At 41.7% G+C, this 22,744-nt stretch overlaps 1 long non-coding RNA gene across 3 annotated transcripts; it reads right to left on the bottom strand.

Moving 5' to 3' along the window:
* Positions 1-2,488: 2,488 nt before the first annotated feature.
* Positions 2,489-20,269, bottom strand: LOC103792106 (uncharacterized). 3 transcript variants are annotated; one of them, XR_013533190.1, is made up of 5 exons: positions 20,203-20,269; positions 7,357-7,474; positions 5,018-5,198; positions 3,224-4,171; positions 2,489-2,835 (listed from the first exon to the last, which is right to left on the bottom strand). It is a non-coding gene; the product is annotated as an uncharacterized LOC103792106 (long non-coding RNA). The 3 variants fall into 3 exon arrangements; XR_013533188.1 differs by having other exon boundaries at positions 5,018-5,218; XR_013533189.1 differs by having other exon boundaries at positions 5,018-5,291.
* Between the last annotated feature and the right edge of the window lie 2,475 nt (positions 20,270-22,744).

Raw genomic sequence — 22,744 nt, forward strand, 5'->3', positions numbered from 1 at the left:
AAATTTTAGATTCAGGTTATGATTATTCTTAGATAAAATAAAATGAGGTAGCTGTAGTCATGCTATTATCCAACAGCATAGATGCAAATACTTATGGTCAAGATAGGTATTTGATTTGTTTGGGTCTAAACCAGTGAGAAAATGAATTTCTCCTTATAACACTGATAATAGTGATAATAATTATTATTTATCAAGGATGTCCCCTTATTTTTACTTAATACACAAAATGTCATTTAATCTGTTTTTTTTTTTTTAATTTCACTTTAAGTTCCAGGATACAAACGCAGAATGTGCAAGTTTGTTACATAGGTATATGTGTGCCAAGGTGGTTGGCTGCACCTATCAACCCATCCTCTAGGTTTTAAGCTCCACATAAATTAGCTATTTGTCCTAAGCCTCTCCCTCTCCTCGTCCCCCTACCCCCTGAATTCAATCTTTATAATAATATTGGAAGATAGGTATTTTTTGCTGTTTTACAGATGGGGAAACTGAGGCTTGGGGTCCACAAGGTCATCCAGTCAGTAAAGAGCAAATCTAGAATTCAACTTCATATCTCTGGCTCCCGAGGCAGAATCTTGGCCATTACAGAAGGTTTTGCCTTGTGTGTGACTGTATGTTCTGCCTAGAGGGCACCATGTATGTTCTGCCTAGGCTTCAAAACTCACCCTCCCTCCAAACTTTGGTCACTTATGCACTGTCTGTATGGGCAACTCACTTGAAATTTATCATATAATGATCTGAATTGCATCGATAACACCATTTTAGAGGAGGCATTCCATAAATATTAGTTGATTGACACAAATCTTGCCCTAGCTATGTATTATTAATCAATGTAGGTTAATTGATATAACAAACAATCCTTAAATCTCAGTGGCATAAAACAATAAAGTTTTATTGTTGGGTCATGTTGTAGCCCAGTGTAGGTCAGTGAGGAGGTATGCTGAGGAGGTGAAATTAGGTTGGGGGTGTTTTAGTCTACCCAGTCATTTGAAATCAGTGTTCTTCCAGCATAGACTTTGCCTTCTCCAGGAGCCCCAGAGTCTTCCACTGTATCCCCTGAATTCAGCCAGGTGATTAAGGAAAAGCAAGAGTGTAGAGAAGGCCTACCCGCTTTTAACCACCTTGGCTGGAGGTGACAGTCATTGCTACTTACATTCCACCGATAAGCACTCACCATGTGACCTCCACGCAAGTAGGCTGGGAAATCAAGGAAGGAAAAGGAGAACATGAATACAGATGAACAAAGCACTTGAATTTCTTATGTTCAGTTTCCTCATCTATAAAATGGAAATGATAGAGCAGCTGTGAAAACAGTACACACAGAAATCGCTTAGTAAATGTGGATTCCGATTCTCAGTTTGTCATGTGCAGTGAGAAACTTTCATTAATGTCAAATCACATTGAAAGGACTAATCAAAGGCTCTTTAGGAGGATCAAAGTTTGACTGGAAAGAAGGATGAAAAAAACAAAGAAGAAGAGGTAAAATGAAACAAAAACAGGGAGAAGATATAGCTATCAGAGTGTTGGTGGCACCAGCCATTTCCACGATGTCTCCCTTAATACCTAACTTTAGGTAAGGTTTCAGAGTGACAAGGACTCATTATTCAAAATTCCAATGATGAATCACAAAAAAAGGTGGAGCCAGAAATCATGTCGGTGCTTGTGTCTTCTACAGGTAAGTAAACGAGCAACCAAGCTGGAAATATGCATCATACCTACAGGAGGACTGTTATTATTAGTCCTGTGGTTCTTTTTTTCCATACAGACAGTAGCACGTAGATTGCAATTAATCCTCGCCTTCACCAAAAGCAGCTCTGACCTAGTTTCCCACATGAATCACTCCCTTTGAAGGCAGACCCCACCCACTGCAGAAATTTAGAACCTGCTCCCCGTGCCCCCTACCCTCTTTCACCACACTTTATCTCTCTGGCATAATGGCCTATTTTGATTCCCTGCACAGACCAGATCCCTGTGCCTCTGTGGAGTTGCATATGCTGTCCCCTGTGCTTATAAAGTTCTTCAATATCTTCTGTCTCTCCTGCTTTTTCAGCAAAAAGGTCCTTTGTTTCATGAAGCCATCCCAGTCAGTGTGAGTGTGCACCATTTGTGTCCTCCTGGAAACTTGTTTTTAGCTCTTTTATTGCCTTCCTCAGAATGTTCTGGCTACTTTCCTCGTATAGTACGGATTTCCTTAGGATAGGAAATGCAGCTTTATGTCCACATCCATGTTGTAGAGCATGTGGACATATTCAACACATTTACCAAACAACAACTGTCATTTATGTAGCTTTTAAAGGCACAACCTTATTTAATATCTGCAATAACCCAGTAATGTAGAAACTATAACTATATTTATATATAACCTACTGTATTATAAAACTTATAAAAATCTGTTTTATGAAATATATATTCATATGTGTATATTTTATATATAATTGTAACTATAGTAAAAATGAGAAAACTGAGAGAATTTGACAGCTGTCCACTTAGAAGTATAAAAGTTGAGATTTGAAGCTATATGTGTTAAATCTGAGGCCCAGCTTTTAACCCTGACATATACAAGATACATGAATACCAGGAACAATTTAATTACAGTTCCCTCCAAGAGAGCTGTATCATCCAGTGATTCCTTAATACCTTCCATAGCGTTAGTATGAGGACGGACACTGTGATGGAATGTAGTTCCGAGGAAAGCTGTTTCCTGTCTGGGCTCCAGGCCCCAAGCTTCCAGAACTTCCTACTTGGGTCATCATGGTTAGGTTGGTGATGGCGAGGCTACTATGGGTGGGGTACAACTTTCTTGAAGCCAATGAAGGAACATCAAAACACCTGAAACTAAACCCACAGGGATGAGGATCTCTGATGAAATGGGAGGACCCCCCTCATCTTCATCACATCTTTTCTGTTAGGAGCTGAATTGTGTCTCCTGCAGTTCACATGTTAAAGAAGCTGTCACCTCCTTGATGGCTAATCTCAGCTGCGGAAAGCCGCCTTGCCCAAGGTCATGTTTTTTCTGGGGTAGCCCATACCCAGTGGTCAATGAGGGGCCACAAAGCCCAGGCATCTTAGCCTGACAGTGATGACTCTGAAGAGCTGCTGTCTCTCAGAAGCTTCCGGAAGCATCAGCCAAGGCTGTTGCTGGCCCTCTCTGGAGGTTCCAGGTATTTCTCTGCCTCCTCCTGCTTTCATTCCCCTCCTCCTACAGTGTCAACATCCTCCTTACCAAACATCTTGCAGTTGATCCATTCTCATGTAGCTCTTGTAAAAGCTTCAAAATTCTGGGCTACTCCAGCTGAAATAAACTTTCTTCTTGTCCTATCCTTTCTTCTTGCCTTAATGTATACCGGCTGAGGTTCCAGCAGCCACCTTGTAACCATAACGCCACTGCAAGGATGGAAACATGCTAAGGTTGTAGTACAGAAAAGGAAAGACACAGGATCCCTGTGACAGCTATAAGCCACTATATTAGTTATCTCTGCCCTGCCCACCTCTGGATTCTTGACGCATAATAAAACAAAACGTCTGATACATTTAAACCACTGGATTTTGGCTGTGGGTTTCTGTTACCTACAACCAAATACAATGGCCACTGATACAAAACATTAAGCAAATGCTAATATAAATGATATCTTTATTTTGATTGAAATATCTGTCATCAAGTAGATTTAAATTATTACTGGAGAATGTAGAATCAGATATGAATAGGGGTAAGGCTAAATTTTCCATGGGGTAGAAATATCCCTTGACACTGGAGGGGGCTGAATACTTTCCAGTTTATTTCTGACTTACTCTCACTGAAATAAGTCATTCTTGACTACGTAGAGCAAAGAGGTGGGGAGCAGGTGGATGAGGGGTAGATAGAGGCAGATTGGCACATTGGCAGATTGTTGAGAAGTGGATGGCTTTAGCTTGCCTCCAGATTCACTCTTCAGCTTTCCTCACCCTGTTCTCTCGCCTGAGAAGCCAATCTGCATGAACTACACCAAGGGGAAAGCAGGCATGAGACGCGGTAGAAAGAGAAGAAGGTCGTTGGGGTATTTGTTCCTCCTTGTGGTGTGGTATTTGTGCTGGCTCTGCCCCTCTAACTTAGGTTGCTGTTTCTCTCAAGTAACCTCTTTACGTGACTCTTTTCTTCTGGTTTCCAATAGCCAAGAAGTTGTTAATCTGAGATCTGTAGATAAAGTTTAGGAGGTGTGTGAACTTCAACAGAGAAATTAAAAATTCATCTTTATAATCACTAATCTCCAACCAGAATTGACCATTTCCTTCAATCCAAGCTAGGCAACACATCCTAATGGTATCAGCAATGCCTGTGACTGCTGTTATGAGTATTTTCATATTGCATCACAGCGTGGGCAGGCGTATCAGAGTGTCTTTTATGCTCAGCACTGCTTTGAAGTTGCAGTCATTATTAGATCTACCATCAAGCCTTGTTAGATAGTGTGTTAATAAAGAAACTCTCATGTTAATGTACTACACACTTAGCATATTTTAGTCACTGGAATTTAGTATCATTGTATTCTTTTTCTAAGTATTTTATTAAATTCATTTAAAGACATTAACTTGAGACAGGGTCATTGGAGTTCATCAGAGTGACCAAAGGTTAGGCGCCTGCAAAGTAACCATTTCTGCCCTTGTTCCATCAGCCTAGTGGTGGCAACTGCTCCACTCTCCACTAGCCTTAAGGATAGGAATTTTGCCTTGTGATTCCTGTACACTCTCCATATCATTGTAAGTAGCCCCTTTTTAAGGTGTCCTAATTTCAGTATGCTGTCTATGTTCTACTAGGGTGCTGACTGACATACCCTGAAAAGGATTTTGACTTCGTGGTCAAGAGTGACAGTGGGACCTTGGGAAGGTCACCTGATTCATCTAAGTGTCTGTTTTTCTTGTCTGTAAAATGAAGGTAATACCCAACCCACTGATATCAAAACATCCAGATTATTGTCAGTCAGAACAAATCAATGTAATACATTTGAATACTGGCACAATAAAAATATTGCATAAGCCATGTCACCTGCATCTCAGTATTCTCTTCCTTCCTTCCATCTGTTGGACTTGGGCAGCAGGTTGGCAGGACCAAATGGACTGTGATGGCCTGAACAGAGAGGCCATTCCAGGGGACCATCGGCACGTGTGTTGTTTCTATAGTGAAGGCTTCACGGCTGAGGCAGGGGTATTGCTTTTCATCTCTTCCTCTGTAATTCTCAAATCAAGTCTCGATAAAATATATTCTCATTTAAGAACCCAGAACAATATTTCTAAAGCAGGAATAATATATAGATGGTCTTCTAAAGAAAATTTTTTTAAAATATGATGATTTATTAGTGTTCAATATTTTAATTATTATTATTTAAATGCATACAAATAAATTGGATATATGCTTATAGCTCTTGTACAGCTATATATCAAAAACAAATCTGAAATTATTAAATACAGGAGATGGTATTAAGGTGATAAACTGAGCACATGCTAAAATTTTCTTTTCCTGCCCCAAATACATAAAATAAACTTATCCACAACAATGTTGAAAAATAAGAACTACTCTAAATAGACCAGAAATTATAAAGAATTCCTGAGAGGCTTGAAGCAGATGGGATGTGTATAATTGATGAAGCCTCAGCCCTAAACACACTCAGGGGGTGACTGCTTGCAGTTGGGAGTAGCTTCAAATACTCTGCACAACTTCTAAGGATTGGCTACTGGGGCGGGAGAGATCCTTAGGGGGCTCTTGATAGTCAAGGTGATGTCTACAGTATCACAGTAGAATAAACCAGATGGCTTGCTTCTCTCTTCTTCCTGCCATTAGCACCCAATTGTAAGGGCTATAGCAGAAGGGTCCTCCCTAGGCAGGAGCACTAAGTGGAGGCATTGGCCGTGAGAGGCACAATAACCCCGAGTGGCCGCTGATAGTCAACAAAAACAAGGAGCCTTGGTGACCAGAAGCCTAGCAACTGACCCTCCCAGTAAGAAAAACATCTCACCTTGGTTTTATCATCACAGGAAACAGGCAATATCGATCAGCTCTCAAAAAGACAAACAAAGACTCAGAAATACAAAGATCAACAGAAAACATCAGACACATCAGATATTTAAGAAAGTCAGTCTAATAAAGGAAGACAGCAAACTAAAAAAAAACCCAGTTCTGAGAACTAAGGAAATCAAATTAATACAGCAATTATAGAGAGATGAGAGAGTACATTGCATCCAAATAAAAATAATTGACTAGAGATCTTGGACATAGGATGCTTTGTTGAAATAAAAGGAAAAATCAGTAGTTGTACTGAATGTACAAATCAAAATTTTTAAGAGGGGTTCTAGAAGAAAAGAACACAGAACATAGAAAGAAATAGTAAAAAAAAATAATAGGAGAAACATATTCAGCTTGAGGAAGACATGAGTTTCAGATTTAAAAAGACTGTTAAGTTCTGGACAGAAAGAATGTGAAATATTCCAGATTTAGACATATTTAAAACGTTTTAGACCACTAAACAATAAGGGAAATTCAAAAACTTTTCAGACAAGGAGAAAGAAATCTTGTTTATAAAGGAATATAAATTATATTGGTATAAATCTCCTCATTCACAACACTGGATGCAAGAGGAAAATATAACATTATGATCAGATTTCTATACCCAGCAAAACTATTGTCCACTTAAAATGGAAGTACAAAATAGACACTTTTCACCGACTTGGATAGTTTATCATCTTTGAATTATAACAGAAAAAGTTACTAGAAATTGTACTTGGCAAAACAAACAAAAACAAATCCAAGAGGAAGATGTGAGGTAAAAGGAGAAAAGAGAAAACAAAAACCAGTAAAACATACTACTAACAATAACAACATTTTAAATATTAGAATATTCAATAACTATGATAAATCTCAGATTATCTCACATGGTAGCTGAATGCAAACCAAAGAGAAACAGGAATTTAAAATGTGGTTAGGTCTTGTTCTGTTTGAGAGTAACTACAGTTAGGAACGAACTCCAGATATTGACTAAAAAAAAAAAAAAGCTAAATATAAATGCATGTGTTGTGAATCATACACAAAGGACTTGCCTGAACACTGTGCCAAGAGACTTGACCACACTTCAGCCAGCCTCCCACCTGCACTAGGTTGTGTCCCTAAAGTTGACCTCAGGCTTCCACTAGATTATGTCCCTAAGGTGACTTCAGCCCCAGGCTGAGTCCTTGCTCAAGAAAAGACAATGCTGGCTGGGCATGGTGGCTCACACCTATAATCCCAGCAATTTGGGAGGCTGAGGTGAGCGGATTACTTGAGGTCAGGAGTTTGAGACCAGCCTAACCAACATAGTGAAACCCCATCTTTGCTTTAAAAAATACAAAAATTACCTGGGCGTCGTGGCACATGCCTGTAGTCCCAGCTATTCGGGAGTCTGAGGCAGGAGAATTTCTTGAACCCATGAGGTAGAGGTTGCAATGATCTGAGATCACACCACTGCACTCCAGCCTGGAAGACAGAGTGAGACTGTCTCAAGCAAAAAAGACAGGAGAGGGGAGGGGAGGGGAGACAAGGCAATGCTGCCAGATCTCAGAAAATACATTGTTCCAGCCCATATCACCAAACCATTTCAGTATTCCAGCCCACATCACCAAAACCATTCTTTATTTACCTCCTTCTGTAATTTTTTTTCTGCAATTTCTCCGTAGCTCCCGTAGTTTCTTTTGGTTTCTGTTTTCCCACTTCCTGACAGATGACTTTTATTCCCTCTTTGCCCTCCCTTTACAACCTTATTTCCCTGTATTGGTGGGAATTGGGCTCAGTTTATACTGGTCTCTCTCTCTCCTACTGAAGAAACCAGAGTAAAATCTGTCTTGCTGCCTTTAGCAAGTATCTGGTGCTGTTTTCCATTGCCAGTGTTAAAAACATTTAGATAAGAATGGAGTAATCAAGTAAAACTATAACTTCTGAGCCTGAGAACATTGAGTTTAGATAGTATAGAAACAGAGATGGTCTCTTTGAGGAGGAGGCATTTAAATCAAAAACTGAAGGGCAAAAATGAGGCAGACTTCCCCAAAGCTGGGGAGAATGTCCTAGGTAGAGGTTACAGCAAGTGCGGAGGCCCTGAGCTGGAAAAGACAGTTTGAGCAACAAAGAGAAGACAAATATGAAAAATGTGAAAAGTAACCAAGACAGAGAGTGGTTTTAGGTGAGGTTTGGGAGGCAGGCAGGGGCACTTGGAGATCGCCAAGCTGCTTGATTTTTTGGCTATCCATATTTCTGCTTAGAGCGTTACAATAATTCCGAATGATTTATAACTCCTGTGTCCTTGTCTAGCTTTCTCCCCAGGCAGGGAGCTTAAAGAAGGCAAGGACTGTGTCATATCATTGGTATGTCCCCAGCATCACACACATAGCCAGCTCTTTGTAACTCCTCAGTAAATGAAGAGTTGTTGATTCCTGTGTATTTTTTGGGTCTCTTACCCACAACTCTACAATTCTGACAGATTTGAGACTGAATAGGAAGGAGAAGCAGGTATCTTCTTATGTTTCCTCAAAGAGCTGTTAGGCTGTATGGAAAGGAAGACTGCAGACACATGACCCAAATATAGTCCAGCTTCCAGGAGGAAGGCATTTCTCCCCAGTACTGAATTGTAGCTTCTCTGACTCCTCCAACCCCTCCCCACTCATCTTCCACCCATCCCAGCATACAGGAAGCTTAGACCTGAGAAGCTGAAAACCAGACTCCTGAGTTGAAAATATGAACACCACATGAGCCACAGAACTTACTGGGAGACCTGTCTCCACACAGCCCCTCACTCCATGGGCTCCGCCCTTGTCAGATTTGAAGACTGGCTCATGGAGTTCTACAGCTTCTCAGCAGGACACAGTTGGGTGCCATGGGGCATGGAGGTAGATAATCAGCAGATGTGGGCCTGCCCTTCCACCCAAGAGAGGATCTCAAAGGACTCCCTGTTCCCTTAGATCAAACAGAGTGAACTAACAACCAGCTCAGTGGGGTCATGCTTTCTTGGAAGGAAGAAGTGCTAGGAGTGGTGACTTGCTAGTTTACTCCAGAAGCGAGCGCTCAGGTGGTACTGCTGACATGAATCACCTGACAGAGCTGGAGAAACAGCCCCACTCCCATTATGGAGGACAGGAACCTACTCTTTGGAAACTGAGGTCTTTCTGTCTCATATCCTGGAAATACTCAGAGGGGTTGTGACTGACATAGCTCTGGATTCTGTAGGAGAGTCTTCTCATCATTGCAGCAGAGAAAAGTCTTCTGTTCACAGAGGAAACCTAGCGTAGGAGACCGGGAGATCCTTTAGTGTAATTCTCTCCACATTAAGGCTTTTCTGATTCACCCAAGCAGACTTGATCCTTTTCCTCTTTTGACCCCACTCTACCATGATCAACTTATTAAGGGGCTTCTAATCTTGTAATTAAATGCTTATCTGTCTCCTCCAGTCCATAGACTTCCTTCATGGGCTGGCTTCATATTCTTCTCTTTAACCCCCATCTTCTGTAAATGTTTGCTGATTAAATCAGGTGGAATGGGCAGGGCAATGGTTCCCAGTCTAGAGACTGCTGATCCTCCAGACATTTACCATAGCAGTAACTAGGATACATAAGCTATTTTTAATGTTAAACAATTTTAATGAATATTGCACATCTACTCTCAAGAGCTTAGCTCTAGCTGCATGAAATGCCCCTTTTCTTGGTGGTTATTTTATCAACTCTGTGCTAATACAGCTGTCAAATAAGATATCATTGGCTACAAGTAGATCAATAATGAAATTATTACTTAGTCAATAGGATGTTCTTTGTAAGCAGACAAAATCATTGGCAGCCTGATGTCTTTGAAGGGAAATAAAAACAATAAAAAGAAAGAGATAACCAGAGCTTTGGGGGACATTGTCTCACAAAACCTATCACTGATTAAGGGTTAGAGCTGATAGAAATAGTTGGCTTTGCTGACTATCTAAAACAAAGCCAGGCAGAGAACACTTCTGGGTTCAGAGAACAAAGGAGGCTCCTTGATTTCAAAACTTACCACACCCTCCCAAAAGGAAAACACAGAATAACAAGGAGAGAGAGCAGACAAAACCACACATGACCATGTCTTTTGTGTTACTAGGAGAGAGAAACATCACAGCCTCTAACTTACCTTAAGTAGAGAAAAAGGCGAATTCCAACAGAGCCCCTGCCTTTGGTGAGAGATTAGCAAACGGTAAATTTGAGAGACTCTATAAAATGTGCAAACAAAATAAATGCAGAAACAAAAGTCCAACATTAAATTCCAAAGTACAGAATGTAGCCCGTGACCTGGAGATTCACAGTAATGGACACAGGGCAGGGAGGGAAGAGAGGTTCCGCAGAGAGGGAAGAGCTGGTGCCCCTGGGAGACAAACCAGTGAAGAACATAAGCAGGGGAGATAAATGACTCTCTAAGAGAAATATACCCTCCTTCACCCCATCCCACCCCAACCTAGGGCCCAAATCATCCATAAAAGAAACTGCCTAGAAGAGGGAAGAACCAGAAGCAAGGGAAGCTCTTAAATTAGGAACGCTGTTTATGAAAGGAATGAGAATCAAGAAAATCAAGCCACATATTTATGAGATTGTCATTAAAAAACAGAAAATGAGAATCAAAACATATCTGTTAACAGAAATTCTCTCCAGGAAATTTAACCAAAAATCAGAAGAAAACTCTAAAACAAGTAAAAAGGAACACTCTGAAGTGAATCAATTTACAGATATGAAAAAACACATTGAATCCGAAATATCAAAACTAGGAACAGAATATACCGCCGAAAAAGCACACACAACAACTACCTAGAAAGAACCCCAAAAAGTAGGTTTTAAAAATAATTTTTAATAAAGACAGGGTCTTGCTATGTTACTTAGGCTGAACTCAAAGTCTTGGGCTCACGTGACTCTGCTGCTCATCCTCCTAAGGAGCTGTGACTGCAGGTGCATGCCGTCCAGTTACCCTCATCTGATCACTATGTGCCCCATGAATATGTACAATTACCACGTCTATTTAAAAAAATTAAAAGAATGTAAACAATTTTTAAAACCCAGAAAATAATAAAATCAGTGAAAATGGATTGGGAAAGAAATACGACAAAGGATAGAATCTTTTCTTTCCAAATATAAGTGGAAAGAGTGTTGACAAAAATAGATCAGTCAAAATAATTATGAAAAACAAAGTAAAAAAGGTCAGAGAGAAGCTGGTTGAAATGAAATAGAATTGGAGAAGGTTGTCCAGCATACCCATGATTGGCATCCCCAAAGAAGAAAACCGAAATAATAGAATAGAATATTTTAAAAAGTGAAATTCCAGAAAAGTTCCATAACTAAAAGAAAAACTGAATTTACACATAGACAGGGCCCAGAGGGTACTAGGAAAAATTGGAGTAATGGATTCTGGGACATGGACTAGTAAAATCAATAGATATTAAAGAAAAAGAAAAAAATCCTCAGGCCCTTCAGGCACAAAGACAGAATAACTTAGAAAGGCAAGATAATTAGTTTGTCATCAGACTTCTTTAAAACAACATGAAAAGCAAGGCAATAGCAGGGTTGCATTCTCTGTTAGGGAATGAGCTTCAATCATCCTAAAGATGTCTGGGAAAGCTTTGGCAAAAGTACTAATAAAAAATAATATGTAGACATTACATGTCTGACGAATAAGAAAGAATGCAACTTTAAAAATGAAGGGAGACTTCCACTTCTGCAAAGATGAAGAGGACACATTTTCCTATATTTCTACCACTATGTGAAGCTAAAAAGCTGAACAGTATATGTAAAATGGACATAAGACTTGGAAAGATGAAGAGAAGAAAGTAGAATGTCTAGAGACTGACAAAAGGCCCCGAGTTGGAAAAGTGCACCAAAACATGCCAGCACTAGAGATGAATCAAAACAGAATTCTCAAAAGCGTTCAAGAGACTTCCAGGAAGGCAAAGAAATAATAATAAAACTGGAAAACAGAAGAAAGGAACAGAGAAAGAAAAAACAACATGGCAGATTTGAGCTTTATTATAGTAACTGAAGGCAACACCTTCAAAATGACGAACTATAGATGGAGGACAAATTATTGATGGCCAGTGTTTTGGGGAGTAGAGGTGGCAATAAAGAGGTAGCCCAGGGGAGATCTCTGTGGTAATGGAATAAGTCTGTGTTTTGATCACAGTGGTGGTTACACAAATCTGCCACTGTGATAAGACAACATAGAACTATATAAACTATATATTGGTGAAATATGAAGGGATTTAGCATATCTATTTTTTAAGCATGCAGCATTTCAAATTGGTTTATAAAGCAAAATCCAACTCAATATCGTATACCAGAGACTCTCTTTAAATGAGTGAATCAAAAGAAGTATAAATGAAGGGATGGACAAAAATTACCAAGCAAATGGAAATCATCAAGTAAAGCCAGGCATCTGCACTCTGCAAATTATTTAAGAACAAGGCTCTGCAGCAGGATGCCTGGGTTTCAATCCCTGCCCACTCCCATCTCCTCATATTTCTCCTTCATTTAGTCTGTTCTAATCAATCTGTCCCTCTTGCTGGTACTCAGAAATGCCAAACACCCTCCATGTCCACACTCTCTTCCTGGATCAGTCCTTCTCCAGGTACCCACATAATTTGCTTCACCGTGTTCTTTATATTTCTTCCCTTAAAGCTCCTTAACAGAGAAGAGATACCTAACCCCTATATAAAATAGTAATCCCTACCACCGAAATACAAAATAGCAACCTGCACAGCACTTACCATCACTTGATACATGACATGCGTTAGTCAACTTGGACTGCCATAAGAAAATATCACAAACAGTGGCTTAACCAACAGACATTCATCTCTCACAGTTCTGAAAATTGGAAGGTTGGAAATTCCAGATCAAGGTCCAATAGAGTTTGGTTCCTGGTGAGGGCTCTCTTTCTGACTTGTACACGGCCACCTTCTCGCAGCAGTCCTCACGTGACATCTCCTCTGAGTTCATGTTTTGAGTTCCTGTTTTTATAAAGACCTTAATTCTATCAGATGAGGGTTCTACCCTTGTGATCTCATTTACATTAATTGCCTCATAAAGGCCTTATCCAAATACAGTCACTTCTGAGGGTTGTACCTTCCATATAAGAATTTGGGGGCAAGTTCTCCATGGCATGACTTACTTGCTTATTAGCTGCTAATGTGGACTCTATGAAGGCAAAACCTACCTGTTTTGTTCACTACTGTATCCTACTGTCTCAAATATGGCCTGACATAATTAGAGCTCGAGAAAAATTGGGATGAATCGTGAATTAATGAATAAAAGAAAAAAAGCTAGAATGTCTTTCATGTGTCTTTGCCCTCATGAATCTTCCCTTTTCTCATCCATAAAAAGGGAATAATAAAAATACCTGTCTCACAGTTTTGCTTTAAAAATTCACGGAGACAATTCATGCCAAGTGCTCCCTATTATACCTGGCATAGATTAAGAGCACAGTTTAGATTAGTTATTGCTGTTTTATTGTTGTCACCAATATTATGATTATGTTGAGGCTAATGTACTGCTGTGTTTCCCGTTCCAAAGCTGATCAAAATGGAGGAGACAGGAGAGAGCTGGCCCAGCACAGTTTAGAGGGATGGTGGTCGTTGTTTCAGCAGATGTCATAGATAGGTGCTCTTATTTTTAGTTCATACTTTGACATGAAATTGGAGATTTGTACTGGGCTTGAGAACAAACAAGCCCATGCCCTTGGTTTTATAGTCTATGTAGGTAGTTACTATCCTGTTCTATCATCCTCTTTCAAGTTTTATGGTATCACTGTGATCTGACTTCTACACGTCACCATTTCCATGGGATGTTGGGAAGCCTTATTTGCAATTGTGGAAGAGGGAACATGCCTCTTTGCACAGCTCCCAGTCCAAATTTACCCCAGCTTGGAAGGCCTTGGAAGTTCTGGGTTCATCACACTACAGGGTCTACAGTCAGGCAACCTCAGCGAACACGGACCCGTCAGAGGAAGATAACTAAGCAGATAAGCTTATCCAACCCTTAGACTCCACCAGCACTTTCTTTGGTCTCTTCTAGCTTTATCTGAGGAAACAGAAGGCATTGCCATGCCTTCCCCTCTCCCCAGTCTCTCCTCTAATCCTTACCAACCCACACAACCAACCACAGAATTCTTGGTCAAAATTGAGCCCTGAGTCAGTCTTGACTCTTTCTTTGAGATTTTTTTTCTTGGGGAGCAACTAATCATTGCTGAGAAGCAGATAAGATTTGGCTCGTGCACATCATCCATCATTCTTGCCGAACTTGGGGAGTCAAAGGGTAGAGGTTCTCACCAGCACCAGCTGACAAAATACCTTCATAGAACATTCAGACCCATGGTGTCTGTTTCAGTCATCAAATCCAAAGGGCATTGTCTACTTCTCTGTACAGAAAGCAACTGCCCATACACAGACTCCCACACCAATGTCTGACCTGTCCACAGGCAGACCCGTGATGTGCTTGGCGTTAGATCCCAAGGCTTTTTTGACAGCCACCCAGATGGTTTCTGCCTTTGGGAACAGAAATACTGATAAGGAAATGTTATCTTCAGATGACAATCACCTTGAGGAAGAACAAGCCTTGAAGAGCACTATAAAATATAAAACCAAACAAAACAAACCATATCTGAAAAATCAAATTACTACCGCTATTGCTCCAGACTGCCAGAAGATGGGGCCGCATCTATTTTTTTAATATTCTTTTGCAAACTCCAGATATTGTAGGAGAAAATCTGAGTTGGTGAGTTTATACCACAGCAAATGGTTTTATTTCAGCTTTATTTTTGCAGCTTCCTTACTTCGTTTTTCCCTCCCTCCCTCCCTCCCTCCCTCCCTCCCTCTCTCTCTCTCTCTTTCTTTTACCACTGTGTGTTATTTGGAAACCATTTGAGAACTCTTGCTCCCCTTTTTCTTTTTTAAATATACATGACAACTCCTCGAGCTTGGCTTTGCAAATGAATAAAATACAAGCCATAGCTCTTTCAGTAGGTGCCACTTCCTTCAGTTTTGTACCCAGAAAAACAGAAGTTTAAAAACGTCTGCCATACCTATTTGGTGGAGCCTTATTTTAAGCCTTTGAAAGCTTTGGAAGAAAGATGGAAGGCCTGCCAACAAAGAGTGCTTATCTACCCTCAATGACTCAGCTTGGGAGACCCCATTATCACAGCACTCCCACATCAGGAGGTCAAACTACAAAAGGTACTAACGGAAGCCTTTTGTGAGTGTGTTGGGGAAGAAAGATGACTCTTGAAGGATGAGCAGGAGGAGGCGGGAAATTACAAAAAGTAGGAGAGAAATGCTCTCTCTTTTATTAAGTATTATACCTTACCATACGCATCCTCTGAAATGCTCTATTGTATGTGTGTGTGTGTTTCCTTTAGTAAAAGCCTAATTTCCCCCCTTAACTCAGTTCCTCTGTGCCAGTTTAAAAACAAAACCAAACAACAAACCCTCCTTCCTCTACCGCCTGCCACACACAGGATTCATTGGAATTAAGTGCAGTGATCATTTCTATGGCAATATGAAGAGTTTCAAAACTAGGCTCACAACTTCTTAGTGAAATTACTCGGTGGCTCCTGGAAAAATCAGATTTACAGAGCAGCTTATGCTGAATCCTAGCCTGGTTCCCAATCAAGCTATATGCACAGAGAATCCCTGTCGGCAGAGAAGAAAATCTTCTGATGGGTTCATTAGGTGGTTGGACCAGCCCTGTCAGACATCTTGGGGACACCAGATACACGGAATTTACAGATTTTATTGTATCATTCAATTCCTGATTAAGGTTCACAGGCAAATGGTCTGGCTGTGGCTAAATCTTGCTTGTCTTGGAACCACCCTCAGGCAAATACCCTGCTCTCTCTGAATGTAAATTGGCAGTTCCCTCACTTTTTTTTTTTTAATTTAAGAGACTCTGTTGTGACTCTGTGTCAGTATAAAGTCTTAGATTTTTGTAGTTATATACAAGGTATTCACTAGCTTGAGACACTGCCTTGTGTGTCTGGTTCTACAGGCTAGCTTAGAGAAGGTGTTTTCGGGTTCAATTCAACACCATGAGTTCTGAGCCATATTGTGATTTGCTGAAGAGGTCAGCAATATTGTCAGAAATGTGAACCTCTTGGAAGATCAGGGCTAGTTAAATCCCTGCCAGCCCTATTTTCTTCTAGACTTCAAGCAATCCAGTCAAAGATAAGAGCATTCACCAGTCATGGCCACTATAGCTATTCAAGCTATAGATGAGATTAAAGTTGACCACGTGGCTGACTCACCTTCATCAAACACTTCTGTAAGCGCAAATGCCTTGTTTTATCATTCACATCATCTTCTTCTCACAAAGCAGGCAAAGGAGGCTATGTTCTAGCTCCTAACCTTTCTTCCTAGACAACTAAAAATGGCAGGCAGTAGAGCAGTTTAGGCTCACCAACTTCAACTCACATCTCAACCTTATTAATCACTTACTGATCACGTGCCTTTACTGCAAGCCCTTGTCCTGACATATAAAACGGTGATTATCAGAGTTCCTACACAGTGCTTGGTACACAGTGAGCATTCAGTATGTGTTAGGCCCGTTCTCCTTCATCTTCAACAACAGATTTAAAAAATTGAAAAACTGCAATAGACTTCAGAAACCATACATTCCAGTAACTTTGAGATCTTTTAAAGTCATGGAGAATGTTGTGTAGAAATAAAATTGTGGGCAGGAACACAAACTTGTGAATTAGATCCATGAGGAGCATTTCTGAAGAAGGTAGGAAGAGCTGAAAGATGAGGGATCCTACCTGCTTGACCCTCCTTCTTCCTTCCTCTTTCCCCAGAACACTCCTGAAAATCAGGTCTCTAGAACCTTAGAATTCCAAGGTTTATACTCAGACAACTACTCATCCAATCCTGACCCACCATGTTAAATAATGAGCTGAAAGATGAAATGAGACTCAAGTATGGCCATGTAGCTACAGGAAGACCTCGCTGGACTTGAAAAGTCTTTATTGCATACCCTTGAACTAGGTACTTGAGAAAAGGAGATCAATAACTCTTCACCTACTTTTGGTTCTGAAGCCAAAATCAGGGTTTATGCTCTTACCAACAAGCAAAATACTTTGATTCAGACTTTTCTAAAACATCAGAAACATTTGGGCATAGTTGATCTAAGATCCACCGAATGTATAATCTAGTAGCTGAGACTAGACTTCTTCATATAAAGATGAGTAGGGCATCCCCAGCTTAGAATCAAACGTGTGGTCCAAATGGTAGTATAGGATTCAGAAAGTGGTAATAATCTGGAAATATTGGCCACATAGGGGATGCTTTGTACATAAGGGAGCCCTTGATGGCAAGTTAGAACTCAGCGGGAGAGAGGGATAAAGACCATTTACAACAGAGGGAACTCTGTGAGCAAGCATGTGCAAAACAGAATACATGTGGGGAGATAACCACAGAGAGATGGTGGATGGGAGGGGGACTAGATTGCAGCTCTGGACAGAGCGGCCTGTGGAGGCTTGCATTGTGAATTTTAGCTGCAGATCGACTGTAAGAACAAACCAGCAATCCCGAGAGGACCCACAGACCCTCCGAAGGAAGTAAACTACTCCTGCAGGACCTGGGAGACACCCCAAATACTGTGAGTGCCCCAACTGGGGAAGTGGAAAAGAGAGACCCTCCTCTCCTGAACCTACACTCCCACTGGAGAAGCTGAAAGTCTGTTTGCGGGAGAAGTTTCCAACTTTACCTGCAGCTGAGTCAAGTTAGAGAATGAAGTGAAATACAGGGGTAGAGGAAGCAGCAGAAAGGCCCTGGGAGCTCGCTGGGACCCCAAGCAGCGCATTCCTGCCAGGCACCGCAGGGATCCATCGGGAGGGTGGCCAGAGAAGCAGGGGGTAGATCTATACAGAAAGAAGGAATTATCTAGGTGACTTCTGTAACAATTTGAATAGGGCCAGAAGCCGCCTGGCCAGAACTCAGAGGAGGGTGCTAATAAGGAATGAAGACTTCACAGGGAGGGGAAGAACTAAAGCCCTTTTCTCTCGGAGCTGGGAGGTAGAAAGCCTCAGGCAAGTTTTTAAGCTTGTTCCGCACTCCACCTGGAAACAGACTGTGGGCTGTTGTGGAGGGCACAGTGGGAGTTTGCGTGGGAGCTGGGTGAGGCCTGTGACTGCTGGGTTTTCCCCACTTTGCTGACAACCTGCATGACTCAGCAGAGGCAGCCATAATCTTTCTAGGTAAAACTCCAGTGACCTGGTAATCTCACCCCCATTCCCACAGCAGCTGCAGCAAGACCCACCCAAGGAATGTCTGAGCTCAGACACCTGATGGTCCTTCCCTATCCACTCTGGTAGTGGAAGACAAAGGTCATACAATCTGGGGAGTTCTAGGGCCTCGCCACTGCCTGTCCATCACTACTATAGCTGATGCTTTCTGGAAAGCACCACCTCCTGGCAGGAGGCCAACCAGCACAAAAATAGAGCAAGAGAATCCCTAACACACTCACATAAACTTAAAGCAAAGTGGTGGAAAAAGTTCTTTCATGCAAATGGACATCAAAAATGAGTAGGAGTAGCTATTCTTATATCAGACGAAACAATCTTTAAAGCCACAGGGGTGAAAAGAGACAAAGAGGGACATTATGTAATGGTAAAAGGCCTTGTCCAACAGGAAAATATCACAATCCTAAACATATGCACCTAACACTGGACTACCAAATTTATAGAACAATTACTAACAAACCTAAGAAATGAGATAGACAGCAACACAGTAATACTGGGGGACTTCAATACTCCACTGACAGCACCAGGCAGGTCACCAAGACAGAAAGTCAACAGAGAAACAGTGGATTTAAGCTATACCTTGGAACAAATGAACTTAACAGATACATACAAAACATCTCATCCAACAACTGCAGAATACACATTCTATTTAACCCCACATACAACTTTCTCCAAGATAGACCATATAATAGGCCATAAAATGAGCCTCAGTAAACTTAAGAAAATTGAAATTATATCAAGCACTCTCTTCAGGGTGCTATCAATTCCACCACCCCAGTTCTGTGATTTTAGTGAAGTTATTTAATCATCTGATGGTTGCAAGGGTGAACTAAGATGAAGCATCTAAAGTGCATAGCAGTGGATGATGCTCAGGAAGTGCATGCTCCCTGTCTATCTCTATTTCTATCTCTGTTTATTACTCTTGGAAGCAAGAATCGAATCATTCAGATTCAACAGGGAATAAAGATAAAGATACTTAAGTCATTTCAGAGGTGATAATTGAAGACATTAGTTATTTTCAAAGGAAAATAGAGTGATGATGAGAATGACAGAGCTGTTTACTATTGCCAATGGTCACAGGGGGCAATAGTGTCTCTGCAGTTGGCAGAGACAACACTCTGGACCGGTCTACATGGTTTGTTACTGAGGCACTTGGGCTACATATTTGAACGGGGAATTTGGGCACATGAGAACTGGGGAGTCTGGTCCATTCTACATCAAGTGCAAGATAAGGTCAGCAGTCACGTCAATCCTCTTTTTCTGAGCTCATTCTCTGATCCTGAGCCTCCTTTGAGGTCTTATCATTAAAATAGTGATAAAAGGCAAGGTAGAACACACTCAATAGGAGAACTGGCCCCAAATACCCAACCCTACAATGGAAGCCAATGCCCATTTAATTATAACTGCATTTTGAAATTAGAGAGAGAGAGAGAAAAAAAAAAAAAAAAGGAAAGGAGAGGAAGGAGAGTGAGGGAGGAAAACAGGGAGAGAGTAAAGGAGTGAAAGGAGAATAGTATCATTTTATTAAGTCAAGATTCTAAAACAAAAGTTTTGTTTTATAAGAGCTCTACTGTAGCCCAATAGCAAGAACTCTGCTATTGCCAAATGATGTCCCAGGCGTGAGCAATTCCGAAGCCCCATCCTGGCAGGGTGACATGGTGATGGTGGCCACTAGGAGAAGTGGATCATGCCACCAATAGAATCCATAAACTACAGAGGAGAGGAAGCCTGCAGTCTGAAGATATTGAGGAGAAAGTCTAATATACGACAGAATCATATGGCCAACAGAAGCAAGTGGAGACACCTGGCAGGCTTGTTGAGGAGAAGGTGAAAGAGGACTAGAGAGCACCCTGAAGCCAAAGGGAACACAGAACAAAAACATTTGCTGAAGAAGGACCATTGTTCCAAAGTGTCCTTTCATCTCCGACTCTTACCTGAATTGGGCCTCATTTAAGAGCAAAGATGCATTTCTAAAGTCCTTTGGGCCCCAGGTGGTGCTCTGAGGACCACCACTTTGAATCCATGTGTGGTTGACCTCAATAAAAAGCTGATTATTTGGTCATAAGTGGTGTACATAAAGGTGGCTGGAGACCAGATTGGAATTCCCAGATACTTTCTCAAGTTACCACCAACTGTCCTCTGGTTCAGGCTCCAGCAGGGCCACGGATCATCCATCACCACAACTAAATGCCAGTTATTAATTCATGATATTCAGCATTTTTGTAGTATCGGAAAATTTATTTGCTATAAAAATGACAAGAATTATGATAAAAGAACAACAAAATATAACTCTTACCATTTGTGAATGCTTTAGAATCAAAAGATTAAGAAGTCCTTTATGAATGAATTAGCATTCGATTTTTTTTCCCTTAGATTGGCTCAAATTTTACTTCACAGGTCATAATATTTTAAACCCTATGCATCTGGAGGTCAGGTGGAGGCTAAGAGTCAGAAAATCCAGCTCTGATTTCACTTTTCTTGCTGAGTGACCTTGGGGAGTTAACATCTTCTCTGGGACACAGTTTTCTCCAAATGGGGTGGACCGTGTATGCCCTGAGTCTTGCCCAGGCTTGTGGTGAGGAGCGAAAGGATAAAAGGGTTGAGTGTACTTGGTAGATAAATGTACTCATTAGAAATACACAGAATGTCCATGAGCATTTATTTGTTTCTGAGTCACTCATTAATCTTTGCTAGTTCTTGTTGTGTTTACTATTAGGAATGAATGGTAGGTGTTGCATCCCATCTTCTACCTGAAAGACCATTCTTGGCAAATGGTTAAAGTAACACATAAGAGTTAATAACAGATTCGAGCTATTTCCTTCAGGATTAGATAAGTTATGCTGAAAAATAAATTCAGAAGCTTCAAAACAGCAAAGGTTTTATATCCTGGTCACATTATATGTTCATTGCAAGGTTTGCTTCTTGCAATAACTTGAGGCCTCGGGCTGATGGAGCAGCCACCATCTCCCATGTGGGGTCACCATGAGAGAGGAAATGCTGCTCTGAGGATCTCACCCCGTACGTAAGCGAATGCTCAACAGCAGTAACATCGCTCACTTCCGCTCACATCTTATTGGCCTGAGCTGACCACATGGCCCTCTCCCAACCTCACAGAGCAAGGGAGGGCCATTCTACTGTGGGCCTGGAAGGCAGAGAACTAGAAGTTTGTAGAGAGCAGCATTTTCAGTAACCACATGCACCCTCCATGGATCTGCAGTGGTAGAGCATGTTGACTCTGGTCGGACTGATGGAGACCACCTTCATTTGCATTGCGTAACAGACTTTCATGGAGCACCTTCTAGATGTCAGGAATGATGCCCAGCATGGGAGATGCAAAGTCATAGACAAGCTCTCGGGCCTCAAATGCCACACAAGAAATATGCGCTGGATGTTCTGTGAGCTTCAACCAGCCACTTCATCTGGGCTAAGGATAGGGAAATTCATTCCTGAAGGTGGTGAGTCCTATAGGAGCAGTTGACCATGCAGAGGATGGGAAAGAAAGGTGTGTTCTGGGCAATCAGGACAGCATGAGCCAGCCAAGACATGGGTGATGCCAGCTCTGCCTGTGGGGGTCCTCCAATCAGTATTTACTGCTGGAGCATGAAATGGGAGCTGAGATGGTCAGGAAGAGTGAAGCTGGGTGGCAGGAGAACTGGTGAGGAGGTAGTGATGGCATCCAGAGAAGAGAGGGTGAGTCCTTTTATTGGGCAGTGAAGGGGACAGAGGAAAGGAGCCAGGCTCCAGAAACCATGAAATGCTGCCTTCAGCTCTGGGCTCCCCCAGAAGCAGCAGAGCAGAGAAGGAGGCAATAACATGCAGCCAGCAGGACAGACCTGGATGCTGTGTGCACCTGCTTAGAAACCACAGTTCTTTGGCGTAAGCCCCACTTACCCACTTCATGGCTGTCTTACCTTGAACAAGTTATTTGCCTTCCCTGTGCTTTAGTGTCCCCATCTCAAAAATAAGGAAAATAATAGAAAATTCAAATGTCTGAGGTTATGTGCATTAATGTGCACACAGGACAGGGACTGTGGCAACTGGCTGGGCTAAACAAGTGTGGACTATCTTTTGCAGCTTCTGCAGGAGTTCCTGACTCTCCCAGCCAGGCTGAGCCTGCTCTGCCAACTGAAATGTCAACATGGGCGGTTCTTGTCTGAAGTCCCCACAGACAAAGGACGCTTTGCACCCAGTGGACCTGAGCAGTGTCCTTTTCTGTTTGCCTCACAGAGGCCTTCCTTTTCTGGCCGCAGCTGACCCGAGGGTGGGCGGACCCTGCAGCAGGCCCATATTTGCTGAGTCATCCTGCCTGGCCTGCTTGGTTGGAGTGACCCAGCAGGAGGAGCTGGCTGCAGGGCTGATTCTGTCCTGGGGGTGGGGTGGGGAGGGTGGTAATGTTTTATTTAAGGGGATCGAAAAGCCTCCAGCGGAAACAATCGTGGGTTTTTTCATGGGTATGGTGGGCTGTTTGCCAAAGCC

The sequence above is a fragment of the Callithrix jacchus genome, chromosome 3 (assembly GCF_049354715.1).
Source record: "Callithrix jacchus isolate 240 chromosome 3, calJac240_pri, whole genome shotgun sequence".
Lineage (NCBI taxonomy): Eukaryota > Metazoa > Chordata > Mammalia > Primates > Cebidae > Callithrix > Callithrix jacchus.